Here is a 14932-nt window from a genome sequence, read left to right as displayed (position 1 = left end):
AAGTGATGACTTGTCCTGATCTACAAAATGCAAGTATTGGAAAAAAAAAAACAGTTTTAACATCTTGTAGCTTTTGAGAATTTTTGTGCCTTTGGCATAAAAGAACTGCCATAGAATATGTTCAGCAACTGATTAGTATAAGAACCTTCAATATTAACTTGGAAGAACTTCTGAAAATTAAATGTCTAGTGAATGTTTTCTCTCTCATAAAGTGAATTAACTGGAGAAATATGATAATATGTGGTTACCACTGTCTGCATAATTGACAGAAATATTAACAAAGGTTGTTTCTAGGTATTATTATCAAACAGAATGAGGAATTAGGCAAATTATAATGAAATCCTTGGTGTTTTCAGTTTCAGCAAGCAGAAACAAACACAAATATTTCTTACTCAACCTTACTTGAATATCCCATGATAATCAGCTTTCTTTTACTGTAATTTTTAAGGAAGAGTATCTGAAAGTTGTCACCTATTCTACAAAAGCTTGCACTATTGATTCTTCATCTGACATGATTTGAAACTCTGGACTTCACATTTTCATCTGCTGCCAGCCATAGGGTCCATAGATCACATAACTGAAAAAGTTATTTTGCAACTTGATACCTTGGCTACCTATATCAAAATGTAGAAAGAACATGTTTTAAAGCTTACACGTGCATCTGAGGCTATCTATATCACCATCTACCTTTTTCTTTTTGCCTAACTGCAAACTTATGATATTCAGAAAGACACAAATCTTAAGTAAATTAACTCATCAAGATGGTTTTGGCATGCCAGAAACCATGTGTGACCATAGCAATTTTCTTGAGTAAATCTCCTGAAAATTTGTTTTCCTTCAGATATGCTTCATTTTTCCCAAATATTTCAAAACTGAAGTCTACCTTTTATGTAATTTAATTATTACTAGGATATAAATTATGCATAATTTTTGAATGCTCAATTGATAAAAAGATGATTCATAAAATATACAACTGTCATAAATAAATATAAAGTTAATAATGAAGTGATCAGGCCATATTCATACAAACCAACAAAATCCCAGCATCTAGATGTTAATGTGGACCTCAGGAGTTGGCTAGGCTGAAGTCACAGAATATACAAGAGTATATTTGTGCTTTTTATACCATCTGCCATTTATCAGTAGTGGTTGATAAAGTATATGCCAATATTTAATTTTAAGTGCTTTTAAAAATAAAATATTTCTTCCAACTGTAATAGGCAATTATAAATGTGTTTGGATACAAAACATTTTTATTTAATGGAGAGTTTATTTTTCAGTGAGTGGACATGCCTTTCATTTGTAGAAGCTCCTTTCTTAGTATAATACAGAGTTTACATTGCACAATCAGGCAGCTTTTGCTGGCTGATTACACAAATTTGTTTTTTCTAGCTATCCTTGTAAATCTTTGATATTGTAGAACTGAATTGACTGGTGCCAAAGGGAAAACTTTTGGAAATCTCTGATATAAAATGTTTTTCTTTGAATAGAAGAAATGCTCCCAGACGTGGATTTTAAATCCATTTTGGATCTTTTCTGCAGGTTGTTAACTCTACATTCATCATTTTGTCCCTATTTTATATGTAATGCACTTCAATGGATGTTTTTATGGGTGGTTCTTAACATCTGTATCCTCATAGATTAGCAGGATCTGCTGATTAATAATATGTGCATTTCCCTTATTTACCTGAATAACATTTTAGATTGGTTTGTAGTAATGCAAAGCCTTGCACCAGTTTAATCTCTTTTTAAAAAATGATGTATTAAAACCTTCGATGTGAAACACAGCATGTTTGTTTCTGGGCACATAAAAATGAATAAAATACATGTGGCTTTGTACTTTCTATTTCTACTGTCAATGAGAAAGATGCTAAAAATAACTAACTTAATTACAGGCATACTTCAGAGATATTGGGGGTTCTGTTCCAGACCACCACAGTAAAGCAAATGTAACAGAAAGCAAACCACATGAATTTCTTGTTTCTTTCAGTGCATGTAAAACTTATGTTTACACTAGACATACTATAGTTTATTAGGTGAGCAATACTGTATGTCAAAAACATGTACATGCCTTAATTTAGAAAGTAGCTAAAAATGCTAACAATGGACTGAATCATCGGCATGTCATAATCCTTTAACTCCTGAAGGATCTTTCCTTAACAATTATGACTGCTGACTGATCAGGGTAGTGGTTGCTGAGACTGTGGTCACTGTGACAAGTTCTTAACATGACAATAAAATTTGCTACTTAATTGACTCTTCCATGAAAAATTTCTGGATAGCATGCAATACTGTTTCATAGCATTTTACCCACAGTAGACCTTTGAAATCTGGAGTCAATTCTCTTCAATCCTGCCATTGCGTTATCAACTAAGTTTATGTATATTTAAATCCTTGGTTGTAATTTTGTAATTTTAACAACGTTCACAACATTTTCACCAAGAGTAAATTCATGCATAGTAAGAAACTCATATCATTCAAGTTTTATCATAAGATTGCAGCAATCCAGTCACATCTTAAAGTTTCACTTCAAATTCCAGTTTTCTTGTGATTTTTATATCTGAAGTTACTTCCTCCACTCAAGTCTTGAACCTCCAAAGTCATCCATAAGGGCTAGAGTCAATTTCTTCTGAACTCCTGTAAAAGTTGCTATTTTGACCTCTTCCCATTAATCCCAAATGTTCTTAATGGCACCTAGAATAGTGAATCCTTTTCAGATGCTTTTCTGTTCCCTTTTCCAGATCCATCAGAAGAATCACTCTCTATGGCAGCTGCTTGTTTTGGCTGCTTTGATCATCTATCCACCTTGCAAAATATATTTATTAAATTATAAGACTTGAAAGTCAGAATTACTTCTTGATGTGTGTGCTACAGAATAGATATTGTGTTATAATGCATGGAAACAGCATTCATCTCCTTGTGCATCTGCATCAGAGCCCTTGAGTAATTACGTACATTGTCACTGAGCAGTCATATTTTGAAAGAGATCTACTTTGTTTTATTTTTGAGTATTAGGTTTTGCGAGTGGGCTTAAAATATAGGGTAAACCATGCTGTAAACTGATGTGCTGTCATCGAGGTTTTGTTGTCCCATTTATAGAGCACAGGCAGAATATATTTAATGTAATTCTTAATAGCCCTAGGCTTTTTGAAATGGTAAATAAACATTGGATTCAGCTTAAATTCACCAGCTGGCTGAGACCCTAACAAGAATGTCAGCCTGTCCTTTGAAGTTTTGAAGCCAGGCATTGGTTTCTCCTCTCTACCTATAGACCTAGATGGCATCTTCTGCCAACATAAGGCTATTTCATTTTCATTGAAAACCTGCTGTTTGGTGTAGTCAGCTTCATCAGTTATCTTACCTAGATCTTCTGGATAACTCGCTTCAGCTTCTACCCCAACACGTGCTGCTTTGCCTTGCACTTCTATGTTATGGATATGGTGGGCTGTTTATTTAAACCTCATGAACCAACATCGGCTTGCTTCAATTTTTTCTTCTACAGCTTTCTCACTTCTCTCAGCCTTCATAGAATTAAAGAGGGTTAGGGTTATCATCTAGATTAGACTTTGGTTTAACAGAAGGTTGTGACTGGTTTGATCTTCCATCCAAACCACTCAAACTTTCTCCATATCAGCAATAAGGGTGTTTCACTTTCTTATCATTTGGGTGTTCGCTAAATTAGCATTTTCTTCATGTAAATTTTCTTCGCATTCACAGCATGGCTGACTGTTTGATGCAAAAGGCCTAGCTGTCTGCCTATCTTGTTTTTTGACAATGTTTTCCTCACTAAACTTGTTCATTTTTAGCTTTCGATTTAAAGAAATATGTGTGACTCTTCCTGTGACTTAAACACTTAAAGACCATTGTGGGGTAGGTAATTGGCATAATTTCAACATTGTGTGTCTCAGGGAATAGCAAGGCTTGAAGACACTGGAGAAATGGCGTGAGGGCTGGTCAGTGGAAGAGTCAGAACACACACAGTATTTATCAGCTGAGTTCTCCATCTCATATGGGTTTTGTTTTTGATGCCCTCAAATTATTGCGATACTATCATCAAAGATCACTGATCACAGATCACCATTACAGACATAATAATAATGAAAACTTGGAATATACTATGAGAATTATCAAAATGTGAAAGAGAAGCCTAAAGTGAGCGCATGCTGTTGGGAAAAATGGTGCTGATATACGTGCTCTATGCAGGGTTGCCACAAATCTTTAATTTGTAAAAATATACAGTGTTTGCAAAGTTCAATAAAGTAAAGCACAATAAAATAAAATGTGCCTGAATTTAAATAAAATTGTTATAAAAATAATAAAGGGGCACCTCCATTTTACAATTTCTGCATGCCACTGTCGAATAAATCAACTGTAATCCGGTTACCAAAACAGAAGTCAGTTGTAACTGACTTACCAAAGCAGAATTAATATTGTCAGTCATTTAAAAATTTGGTCATCTTAAGGCTTTTTTGAAATTAAATGAACTCACCTCCATAGGCAAACGGAAAAAAAAGTATTATCTATGACATGGCAAATGTGAGATGGAAAACATTTTATGCAGTGATTTTTATTATTACTATTATTATTATTATTATTATACTTTAAGTTCTAGGGTACATGTGCATAACATGCAGGTTTGTTACATATGTATACTTGTGCCATGTTGGTGTGCTGCACCCATCAACTCGTCAGCACCCATCAACTAGTCATTTACATCAGATAAAACTCCCAATGCAATCCCTCTCCCCTCCCCCCTCCCCATGATAGGCCCCGGTGTGTGATGTTCCCCTTCCCGAGTCCAAGTGATCTCATTGTTCAGTTTCCACCTATGAGTGAGAATATGGCGTTATTTGGTTTTCTGTTCTTGCGATAGTTTGCTGAGAATGATAGTTTCCAGCTGCATCCATGTCCCTACAAAGGACACAAACTCATCCTTTTTTATGGCTGTGTAGTATTCCATGGTGTATATGTGCCACATTTTCTTCATCCAGTCTGTCACTGGATTTTTTTATCTCACTGGCTTTTTAGATTAATTAAAGGTAACATAATGAATTGAATGGTGCCTAGCCACTTAAGACTGAAGCCATAACAAACTGGTTAACAGATATCAACAGTTGTCTACCAGCTTTGGGTTGAAGTTGGTAGAACATTAGATGCATACAAAATTAATTCCACTCTGTCAGTTTTTCTTTGTTTTTGTTGTTATTTTTGGATGCTTTTATTTTCTCTAATGTAACGGTGATCTTTGTAGGCAACCAAATAAACATTGGATATGTGCTATTTTAATTTTTTCTACAAATGACATGTTAAAAGATCACATACTCTTTGCTTCTATAAAAAAGTTTAATAAATGAGGAAAACGATTAAATTTTAATAACTACTGGTATACTTTTCCAGCTTTATTAAGGTATGATTGACAAAAATTGGGTGTATTTAAGGTGTACAATATCATTATTTTACATACATATACATTGTTAAATTATATCACAACCATGCTAAGTCCCATCATGTATGGGCACTAAGATTGCTTTCATAACTTGACTTGTACAGTAAATTAATGGTGCAATAAAGATGAGAGTGCATATATCTCTTCAAGATGGTGATTTTATGTCCTTTGGATATGTACCCAGTAGCAAGACCGCTGGATCATATAATAGTTCCATTTTTAGTTTTGTGAGGAACCTTCCCACTTTTTTCTCTACTGGTTTTAATAATTTATATTCTGACCAACAATATGTAAGAGTTCCCTTTTCTCCACATCCTCATCAACTTTGTTTATGTATTGTCTTTTTGATAATAGCCATCCTAATAGGCATGAGGTAATAGCTCATTGAAGTTTAGATTTACATTTCCATCATGATTATTGATGTTGAACACCTTTTCATGTATCTGTTGGCCATTTGTATGTCTTCTTTGGAAAAATGTCTATTCAGGTCCTTTGTCTATATTTTTTTAATCAGGTAATTTGGCATTTTGCTATTGAGTGTATGAATTTCTTATGTATTTGGATATTAATTCATATATATATATATATGATTTGTAAATATTTTCTTTCATTTTGGAAGTGCCGTTGTCATTTGTTGATTTTTTTTCTTGCTGTTTGAAAGATTTAATGTGATGTAGTTGCATGTTCTCATTTTTGCTTGTATTTTCTATGCTTTTGATGTTATACTACAAAAATCATTTCAAAGATAGCAAACATTTTCCTTGTGTTTTTCTCCTGGGAATGTTATCAATGCAAGTCTTACATTTAAGTGTTTAATTCATATTGAGTTGATTTTTGTGTATGGTGTAAGGTAAAGATCCAATTTCATTCCTTTGCATATGAATATCTGGTTTTTCCATTTATTGAAGAGACCCTCCTTTTCCCTTTGTGTATTCTTGGCATCTTTGTTGGAGATTATTGACTGCATATGTGTGGGTTTATTTCTGGGCTCTCTATTTTAGAATAGACTATTCCACTATATATATATATGTGTGTGTGTGTGTGTGTGTAGACACACATATATGTATATGTATATATGTATGCATGTGTCTGTTTTTATGCCAGTATATATACCAGTACATATATGTGTGTATGTACACACACACATATATGCACACACATGTATATGTATATCTGTATGAATATATGTCTATTTTTATGTTAGTATCATACTGTTTTGATTAATAAGACTTACAATTTGAAATCAGAAAGTGTGATGATTCCACCTTTTTCTTCTTTCTTAAGATTGTATTAGCTACTTTGTGTGTTTCGTTTTCATATAAAATTTTTATAATTTTTTTCTCTTTGTATGAAAAATGCCAGTGATATTTTGATAGGATTTGCATTAAATCTGTAGATTGTTTTAGTACTATAGATATTTTAACAATTTTAATTTTCCCAATCCATAAACAGGTGATATCTTTCCATTTATTTGTTTCTTATTCAATATCTTTTAACAATGTCATAATTTTCAGTGTATAAAACTTTTACTTCCTTGATTAAATATATTCCTAAATATTTTTTATGTTACTGTACATGTTATTGTTTTCTTAAATTCTTTTTTCTGGCAGTTTGTATTTAATGTATAGAAACACAACTTGAACTTCTGATTTTGTTTATGTGTTATCTTCCTGATTTCAACGAATTGTCTGTGTTCTCTTGTAGCTCATTAAGCTTCCTTCAAAAAATTGCTTAAAATTCTTTGTCAGGAAGTTCATAGATCTCCATTTCTTTGTCATTAGTAACTGGAGAATTACCATGTTTCTTTGGCAACTTCATGTTTTCTTAGTTTTGTATGTTCCTTGAAGTCTTGTACTGTCATTACACTTTAGGAAAGACCCATCTCCTGCAGTATTTACTGAATGGTTTTGGTAGAGAAACACCTTCATCAGTCAACTCCTTAGGCATTTTGAGGTTCCTTCTTTCAGTTTCTCCTGTGAATGTAGTACTTCACCGTTTTGGTTCCCTCTTGTGGAACACTGAGGCATTACTAATTCAGACAGGGTGAAATCATTGCAAGCACAAATAAACTAAAGGAGTCATATATATAGTCTCTGATCCAAAAGTAGAGTAAACATTTACCCTAGTTTTACTTTTCATCTAGCTTAGATCAGTTGCCTTGACTTAGTTTAGCAATTAGCACTCTCAAAACTGTCAGTTGGGATCATAAATTATATCACCTGTTGTGGATCTTTAGGGAAAGGATGAACTAGTTAGCAAATGATATGGACAAAAAAAAAAAAAAAAAGGATATTCTTAAATAAAAAGTTAAATTAGATGTCTATCCACACTAAATATCAAATTCAATCAATACAAATACGGTAAAAACTATTTAGCATTACATAGTGAGGGTTAAAATGGAGCAAATGATCACTGGTTATCTCTTCAAGCTTTGGCTCTGATTCTCACCCTCGAGTAAGCGTGTCTTTCTAGTTGGTCTGCTGGAGGGGACACTTTATCATTATTGGTCTATCAAGTAGAGGTGTATTTTGTGACTCAATCTGCCTGGAGTGGCACTTTCTTTTTCTTTTTGGAATTCTCACTGAAGTGTTCTAATGTGCTAGCTGTGGCCCCAGTTGAATTTTAGTTCTAGTTAGTTACTATCTAAGATCACTTTAATTTTTGATGCTATAGTTATCACCATTTACTAACATTTCATTCACTATTCTCTAAAGTCCCAAGTCATTTTTATGTGTACCATTACCTAATGATTGTCTTTCATCTTATTATTATAGTCTGATTGGTTACTTAGGCCACAGCATATGCTTTTAGGAGGGCACTATTGCACAAAGCAGATGAGATACTTTGAAATTATACTACATTCAAAACCTGAATTTGTGGCTTTGAGAAAGGTACTTCATCCTTTGACCTCCAAATCTATCAAACATGGATAATAGTAATACACGTTCCATATTCCAGGGTTATAGTAAAAATTAAATAAGAAAACCTATGTAAAAACTCTCAGTATTGTGTTTCACATCTAAAAGTGTTTAATGAATGCTGTATTTTTCATTCATGCTATGTTTGCTTCATCAAATTTAATTGATTATATTAATCTCTTCTCTTTCACCAGCAAATACAGTTTTGTTTTCAATTTTGGCATCTATTATAGTCATAATTATATTACTCAAATATGCAATATTTTGAAGTAGTTTCAGTACAATCATACAAATCACTGAATCAAAGTATAGAATAGTAAAAGGTCAAAAATCAGAGTTCATGTTACTCTGAAACATACCTCACTTTTGGTGAATATCTGTCAGCTCACATTGGTGATGATTATTCAAAAGTAATTAATATATTTATTTTACTTGAATTTGGTGTATAGTGTAATCAATCTAGTCGATTATCACTGACTTGTTTTTACATCTATTCCATAAAAAAAGAAGCCTGAGTGACTGAGAAAGGGTTTAAACAAGGTATATATTGAGTTTCTAAATAAATCACAGATATTGAAGAAGTGCTCTAGGACACTGGTTAGGGTACATTTTTTTTCTTATTTTTTTGAGAGTGGGTGTTAAGACCTCAAAAGCACAGACAACCAAAGCAAAAATAGACAAATGGGATTATACCAAGCTAAAAGAACTCTGGACAGCTAAGGAAACAGTCAGCAAAGTGAAGAGACAGCCCAGAGAATGGGAGAAAATATTTGCAAACTACCTGCCTGACAAGTGATTAACAACTAGATTATATAAGAAGCTGAAATAACTCAATAGCAAAATGTAATAATAATGATCTGATTTTAAAGTGGTCAAAACATCTGAATAGACGTTTCTCAAAAGAAGACACACAAATTACAAACAGGTATATGAAAAAGTGTTCAATATCACTCATCATCACAGAAATGAAAATCCAATCTACAATGAGATATCATCTATCCCCAGTTAAAATGGGCTTTATAAGAAGACACACAGTAACAGAAGCTGGTGAGGACACAGAGAAAGGAGAACGCACAGACATTGTTGGTAGAAATGTAAAGTAGCACAGACACTATGAAGAACACTATGGAGGTTCCTCAGAAACTACAAAAATAAAATTACTATATGATCCAGCAATTCCACTACTAGTATAATAAATACATTGTAGAGACATCTGCACTCATGTTTACTGTAGCCCTATTCACAATAGCCAAAATGAAGAATCAACCTAAGTGTCCATCAATGAATGAATGAATAAAGAAAACGTGGTATGTATACACACTGCTTACTCAGCCACAAATAAAAATGCAATCCTGTCATTAGCAGAAGCATGAATGAAACTGGAAGCCATTACATTAAGTGAAATGAGTCAATCACAGAAAGACAAATATTACACTTTCTCATTCATATTTGAGCTTAAAAAAAAAAAAAGTGCATCTCATGAATATAGAGAGTAAATATGTGGCTACCAGAGACCAAGAAAGAGAGGGGGGAATGAAGAGAGGTTGATTAATGCGTTCAAATATAATTTGATAGAAAAAATAAAGCAGTGTTTGATAAATCAGTGGGGTGACTATAGTTTACAATAATCTATTGTGCAATTCAAAATAGCTAGAAGAGAAGAATTAAGATGATTCTTACATAAAGAAAAAACAAATATTTATGGTGATGGATTTCCTAAGTACACTAACTTAATCTTTACAAATTATATGAATGTATTAAATTATCACATGTATTCCCAAAGTATGTATACTTAATATGTATCAATAAAATTAATATAAAAAGAAAAATCTAAGTGCAGTATCATAAGAATAATATAAAATACTATTGTGATGTTCACACTACAAATATCCTTATTTCAGGAATATAGTGTTGAATCACCATTATGTCTAGATACGTAGTACTTGACATTATTTCTCATGGTATCACAATTCCTCATTAGGTTTATTGGCAACTGCAGCAAAACTAAATTTTTTCTTCTTCCTGTTGGCTACTAGAAAACATCAAAGGTATTGGGTTAATAAAACACTTTTTATTTTTCAAATATTCAATTATAAATCTGAATACATACATAAGAGCAATGTTTCTGAAGGGACATGCAACTGTGACTAATTTACTTCTTCAAAGATCCCCAGAGAGTTAGGCAATAGACTAAAACCTTGTGCACTACCTCTAAATACTGTAATTATGTTGACATTTCCTGAAAGTAACAAATACGTAGAAAGAAAAAAGTTCCCAAACACATAGAGTGTGTGACTATCTTAACTCTGAAGACTGGCTTTGAATTCTATCAATCCTTCCAAAATTAGGGAAATACAGAACCCTAATGTTAAACTGAGATAATTTATAGGACTATATTAAGCAAATCAAAGTACTTCAAAACAGAACTCCAAAGCTGTTAATGTTATTTGCTCAACACGTTCCCTACAGGAAGGACTTCGCAAAAACATATTCATTATAGAATGTAGTTTCTGTTTAAATAAGCAAAGTTAAAAGGAACTAAGCAATTGGCCAGGTTCAAAACTTATAGCTTCTATTGAGTCTTAGTGTGGCAGAAATCCAAAGGAAGGAGACAAGGGCATGGCACTTATCCAAGAACCATTTGCTGTGGAAAGGTGGCTTGTTGTCAGTTTCTCTTCTAAACTTAATCAGCTCATCACAAATATTGCTTCTTCCCATCATTTTTTCTGGTATATTAGACATTTTTTAGAAAGATAGAATATCAACTATATTAAAAACAATTTTAGAGGATAAAATTGAATCATGTATAATATTTTTAATCAAATTATTATTTTTAGAAGTTTTTATTCAGAGGCTACAGGCACATGTTTATTATATGGGTATATCGCATCATGGTGGGTAGGTCTCTAGTGTAACCCACATCCAAATAGTGAACTTTGTACTTGGCAGGTAATTTTTCAACTCTTAACCCCCGTCTATCTTTTTCCCTCTGGAGTTCCCAATGTATATTATTTCCATCCTTATGTTCATAGGTATCCTTTGTTTAGCTCTGATATGTAAGTGAGAACATGTAGTATTTGATTTTCTGTTTGGGAGTTATTTTACTCAGAATAGAATAGTAGCCTCCTGCTGCATTTATTTTACTGCAGAGGACATGATTTTATTCTTTTTTATGACTGCATAATATTTCATGGTATATATATACCACATTTTTTTATCCAATCAACTAGTAGTGGACATTTAGATTGGTTTCATGACATTGCTATTGTGAACAGTGCTGTGATAAACATAAGAGTACATTTATCTTTTTTTAATGTAATTATTTCTTTTGTTTGGGTAGATATCCAATAATGGGATTGCTGGGTTGAATGGTAGTTCTATTTTTAGATATTTGAAAAATCTCTATACAATTTTCCATAGAGGTTGTAATTTGCAATCCCAGGAGTGTAAAAAAGTTCTATTCTAAGTCCATGCCAACATCTGTTGTTTTTGACTTTTTTTTTTTTTTTTTTTCTGAGACGGAGGCTCTCTCTGTCACCCAGGCTGGAGTGCAGTGGCCAGATCTCAGCTCACTGCAAGCTCCGCCTCCCGGGTTCACGCCATTCTCCTGCCTCAGCCTCCCGAGTAGCTGGGACTACAGGCGCCGCCACCTCGCCCGGCTAGTTTTTTGTATTTTTTAGTAGAGACGGGGTTTCACCGTGTTAACCAGGATGGTCTCGATCTCCTGACCTCGTGATCCGCCCGTCTCGGCCTCCCAAAGTGGTGGGATTACAGGCTTGAGCCACCGCGCCCGGCCTGTTTTTGACTTTTTAATGATAACCATTCCAAATAGTGTTAGAATGTATCTCATTGTGGTTTTAATTTGCATCTCTCTGATAAATACTCAACATAATTATTTATGTTGAGTATTTTTTCATGTGTCTGTTGCCCACAGTATGTCTTCTTTTGAAAAATATCTGTTCATGTCCTTTGCCTAGTTTTTAATTGAGTTGTTTGTTTTCTTTATGTTGAGTTGTTTGAGTTCCTCATAGAATCTTAATACTAGACTTTCGCTAGAGGCATAATTTGCAAATATTTTCTCCCATTCTGTAGGTTGTTTGCTTATACTATTGATTATTTCTTTTGCTCTCTAGAAGCTTTTTAGTTTAAAGCCCTTTTGTTTTGTTTGGTTTGGTTTGGTTTGGTTGCATTTCCTTTTGGCATCTTTGTCATAAATTATTTGCCTAAGCCAATCCAGAAGAGTCTTTCCTAAGTTTTCTTCTAGGACTTTTATAGTTTCGGAGTCTTACAGTTAAGTCTTTATCCATCCTGAGTTAATTTTTGATGAGGAAATGCCTTTGTGTATGATGAGAGATGAGAGGGTCCAGTTTCATTCTTCTGCATATGGCTAGCTAATTTTCCCAGCACCATTTACTGAATAGGGTGTCCTCTTCCCACTATCTATTTTTGTTGATTTTTGTCAAAGATCTGTTGGTTTAGGGTATGCAGCTTTATTTCTGGGTCCTCTATTCTGTTCCATCGTTCTGTATGTCTAGTTTTGTTATCAGTATGATGCTGTTTTATTTACTATAGCCTTGTATTGTAATTTGAGGTCAGGTAATTAGATGCCTCTGGATTTGTTCTAATTGCTTAGGATTGTTTTGGCTTTGAGCTGTAGAACTGTTTTTTCTAATTCTGTGAAACATTACATTGGTAATTTTATAGAAATTGCATTGAATCTGTAGATGGCTTTGCACTTTATCGTCACTTTAACAGTATTGATTTTAGCAATCTGTGAGCATGGTGTGTTTTTGTATTTGTTCGTGTCATCTACAATTTCTTTAATAAGTGTTTTGTAGTTCTCCTTGTAGAGATATTTCAATTCCTTGGTTAAATGTACATCTAGGTATTTTATATTTTTAGATGCTGTTATAAACAGGATTGAGTTCTTAGTTTGATTCTCAGCTTAAATGTAACTAGTGTTTAGAAATGCTTCAGATTTTTGTATGTTGATTTTGCGTCCTGAAATTTTACTTAAATCATTTATTAAGTCTAGGAGTCTTTGGAGAAGTCTTTAGAGTTTTCTAGGTATACAATTATGTCATCAGCAAAAAAAGGTAAATTGACTTCCTCTTTTGCAATTTGGATGCCTTTTATTAAACAAAACTATTTTTATTATTTTTCATATTTCCTCATTCTGTAAATGTGAAAATGTATTTTATGTAGTCAAAATATTAATAAAATTAAGATTTCATGCACTAAAATGTTTTATTCTAACCGATTTTCATGTTGTTTTACATAATCACATTTATTTGCTTTATATTAGTTCATCATATGTTAAAAAATGTAGCTATAAAAATCAATTATGAAAGACATTTCCTCACTTTTAGATAGTTAAAATGGTATTACTTGTTTTACTAGTTTTGGCATAGTAAATAATATGGTCTGAATATTTGTACCTCTCCCCAAATTTGATGGAAATCTAATCACTAATGTAATGGTACCAGGAAGCAGAACCTTTGGGAAGTACTTAGGTCATGAAGTCAGAGCTCTCATAAATGAAATTAGTGCCCTTGTAAAAGATATCCCAGAATGAACCATCTATTTATGAGATGGGCCCTTACTGGGTACTGAATCTGCCAGTGCTTTGATTTTGGGCTAACCCTAGAACTGTGAAACATAAGAGTTGCTTATAAGATACCCAGTCCAGCCTTTTCACAAGATGGCGCCGAAAGCGAAGAAGGAAGCTTTTGCCCCTCCTAAAGCCAAAGCCAAAGCGAAGGCTTTAAAGGCCAAGAAGGCAGTGTTGCAAGGTGTCCAAAGCCACACAAAAAAAGAAGATCCGCACGTCACCCACCTTCTGGCGGCCCAAGACACTGCGATTGCGGAGGCAGTCCAAATATCCTCGGAAGAGCGCCCCCCAGAGAAACAAGCTTGACCACTATGCTATCGTCAACTTGCCGCTGATCACTGAGTCCGCCATGAAGATAGAAGACAACAGCACACTTGTGTTCATTGTGGATGTTAAAGCCAACAAGTACCAGATCAAACAGGCTGTGAAAAATCTCTGTGACATTGATGTGGCCAAGATCAACACCCTGATTCGGCCTGATGGAGAGAAGAACGCATATGTTCGACTGACTCTTGATTACGATGCTTTGGATGTTGCTAACAAAATTGGGATCATCTAAACTGAGTCCAGCTGCCTAATTCTAAATACATACATATATATATATATATATCTTTCCATCATAAAAAAAAAAGATACCTAGTCCATGACATTTTCTTATAACTGCCTAAACAAACTATGAACAAACAACAACAAAAAATCAGTATTGCAAAAGGGAGGTGGTGCTGTAACAAATACCTAAGATGTGAAGTCTTTGGAACTGGGTAATGTGTAGAGATTGGATGAGTTTTGAAGTGCAGTTTAAAAAAAGTTTATGTTGCTATGAACAGACTGTTAAGGGTGATACTAGTGAGGACTCAGATAGAAAGCCTCAATTTTCAGAGAATACCTAAGTAATCCCTAACAGAATGCTATTATAAACATGAAGGATAAAGGCCATTATGATGAAGTCTCAGACAA

The 14932-nt window shown here is 33.6% G+C and overlaps 1 pseudogene; it reads left to right on the top strand.

The window, feature by feature from the left end:
- The first annotated feature begins 14065 nt into the window (after positions 1 to 14065).
- LOC117071150 lies at positions 14066 to 14534 on the top strand (annotated as a pseudogene).
- The last annotated feature ends 398 nt before the right edge of the window (positions 14535 to 14932 follow it).

Source organism: Trachypithecus francoisi, unplaced genomic scaffold (genome assembly GCF_009764315.1).
Source record: "Trachypithecus francoisi isolate TF-2019V2 unplaced genomic scaffold, Tfra_2.0 Lachesis_group3, whole genome shotgun sequence".
Lineage (NCBI taxonomy): Eukaryota > Metazoa > Chordata > Mammalia > Primates > Cercopithecidae > Trachypithecus > Trachypithecus francoisi.
The sequence above is the reverse complement of the archived record's forward strand: the minus strand, read 5'-3'. Positions and strand labels throughout refer to the sequence as shown.